Below are 2686 nucleotides of genomic sequence, written 5' to 3'. Positions count from 1 at the left end.
ATTTTTAAGGAATTTCACACGTTCTGATTCTTTCCACTGCCAATCACCTTAGTTCCTCCAAACTCATAATCTTCAAGATAAAATAGCCCTTTCAAAAAGAGGTTATCATGTGAGTCAGCCCACAGTTCTTTCAGTTAGGCTTCTTTGATCTCCAGTGAAATATGGACACACTTCAAAATTCCCCACCTGTAATCTTTGGGATCCAATTTCCTCAAGCGATTTACTTTAGGATCATGTTTAGGGTCAGGAGATGGATCTGCCTGGTTCTGAATTTGACACCCTCTAAAAATGTATTAGGTTCAAATCATATTCACTCCTAAGCCATCACACCCTAGAACAGTACAGATCATTGGGATATGCCAATACCTAAGATAAAAAGTTTGTTAGGTTTTTCATAGTTTACTTGGCAGCTCTGTCTTGTAGTTCTTTCCCACAGATCTAACAGGTAGTTCTATGAGTAAAGGAAACCACACAGTTAATCTATGAGGCGTTTCCACTATTTTCTGATATATCAATAGCATATATATTTTTCAAGAAAGTTTTTTGTATTTTCAAGTATGGTATATAAAGATGCTTAAAACTCTTATCATGTCCAATCTGTCATTTTGTTTCCACTTTAATTTATTTTAATGTTTTGTATTAGCAAGTCCTTTGCCCAACAGAAAAGTAATATCTTTTATAGAAAATGCTAGATTTAACTCTTGACTCTGTTGGAAATTTATTTTGACAGATATATGAGGTAAGAACTTATTATTATCATTTTTGGCTACCAACTACGAGTCATTTTCCTAATGTAAAATGGTCCATAACCCATTTTTTTTCTAATGGATCCTTTAACATATACCTAATTCTTACATACATTAAGGTCTACTCTGCTCATTATTTTATTCTATTAAAATCTGCTAGAACAAGGGAAGGGTCTTAAGATCCAGCAAGTAACCTGGAGGTACATAATACATATTTATTGAATAATGTGTTAGTATGCTTGTTCTTGACGGCAAGACTTCACAAGGAAGGCTCAAATAATGGAGGCTGTTCTGTGATTCTAAGACAGAAAATCCCCTCCTTTGCTTCGGTCCTATAGAAACGACCGACCATGGACAGAAGCAGATTCACTTTCCCATCCCTGGACAATCCGTCTTTCCTAAAGTGGTTCACAGAAGGTGGAGGCTGGGGGCTTATGCTAGAGCGAGAGCCAGAATTAGAGAAGAAGTATTTTTCCAGAGTACAGCTAGCTCTGACACTCACCATAAAAATAATTTACTAAATGGTAGAAGGGGCTGAACCTAATTAGGGACAGCGCGTAGAAACCTCGGCACTGTCTTGTGAGCTGCAAGGCCATGCAGCTTCCAGCAATCGTGGCATCGTCATGGTGTCTGCCACAAATATTATTCTTGGAATCTAAACTGAGGTTCCTAGAAATCAGTGGTTTGGGGCAGGCTTCTGTCTTGCTGCAAATAACCATGATGTGTTACAGCTGCCTGTGGTCAAGTTGCCTCATGGATATCACGGTGGAGAGGCAGGGGTGGAGGTGAGTGGCGCAAGAGTAACAGCCTCACTGTGGCTCCACACTGTCATGTAAGGAGCTGAGGTGCTGCGTATCAAGAGTGGAGGCTCAGGCGATGTAAGCCCCTGGGGCCAAGGCTGGCTCTGTGGAGAGGACGGCTGAGCGCTGTAACTGGGTCAGGTGTGGCAGTAAGCGTGCTGGGACATTGGCAACACTGGAGGAACAGGGAATAGGAGTGGGTAGAAGCAAGGAGGCTGACCTACTTAGAGAGAAAGCCCCTGGGAGAAGCAAGCACACAGCCTGGAGACACACAGCCATCTCTATCTCTCTGTCTCTTTCTCTCTTAAATTTTATTTTACTGCAGTAAGAACACTTTACCTGAGATCTACCCACTTACAAATGTTTACGTGTGCAGTCCAGTGCAGTGGGCTATAGGCACAAAGTTGTACAGCTGATCTCTAGAACGTACCCAGCTTGCTTGACCGAAAACTTTATGCCCGATGACTAATAACCCCCCATCTCCCCCTCCTTCCTGGCAGCCACCACTCTGCTCTTCGATCCTATGACTTTGACTATTTTAGCTTCCTCATAGAAGTGAATCATGAGGTATTTGTCTTTCTGTGGCTGGTTTATTTCACCTAGTGTCACGTCCTCCAAGTTCATCTCTGTGGTTGCCTATGGCAGAATTGGTTTCTTCTTCTTTTTTAAAAAAATAAATTTATTTATTTTTTATTTATTTATTTTTGGCTGTGTTGGGTCTTCGTTGCTGTGCGCAGGCTTTCTCTGGTTGCGGCGAGTGGGGGCTACCCTTCGTTGCGGTGCGCGGGCTTCTCACTGCAGTGGCTTCTCTTGCTGTGGAGCACGGGCTCTAGGCACGCAGGCTCAGTAGTTGTGGTTTGAGGGCTCAGTAGTTGTGGCTCGCAGGCTCTAGAGCGCAGGCTCGGTAGTTGTGGCTCACAGGCTTCGTTGCTCCGTGGCAGGTGGGATCTTCTGGGACTGGGGATCCATCCGTGTTCCCTGTACTGGCAGGCGAATTCTTAACCACTGCACCACCAGGGAAGTCCCTGGCTTCTTTTTGAAGGCTCAGAGGTATTCCACTGTATGCACAGACCACGTCTTTTTTACCCAAAACCGACTGTCTTTGGAAATTGGTGGTGGGATGAGGGGATTGTTGAGCAG

The 2686-nt window shown here is 43.6% G+C and overlaps 1 pseudogene; it reads right to left on the bottom strand.

Annotated features, from left to right (window-relative positions):
- Positions 1-410: 410 nt before the first annotated feature.
- On the bottom strand, positions 411-516 carry LOC115802684 (small nucleolar RNA SNORA18; annotated as a pseudogene).
- Positions 517-2686: the final 2170 nt, after the last annotated feature.

The sequence above is a fragment of the Delphinapterus leucas genome, chromosome 9, assembly GCF_059928025.1.
Source record: "Delphinapterus leucas isolate spDelLeu-1000000601 "Yukka" chromosome 9, BTC_Dleu_Yukka2, whole genome shotgun sequence".
Lineage (NCBI taxonomy): Eukaryota > Metazoa > Chordata > Mammalia > Artiodactyla > Monodontidae > Delphinapterus > Delphinapterus leucas.
The sequence above is the reverse complement of the archived record's forward strand: the minus strand, read 5'-3'. Positions and strand labels throughout refer to the sequence as shown.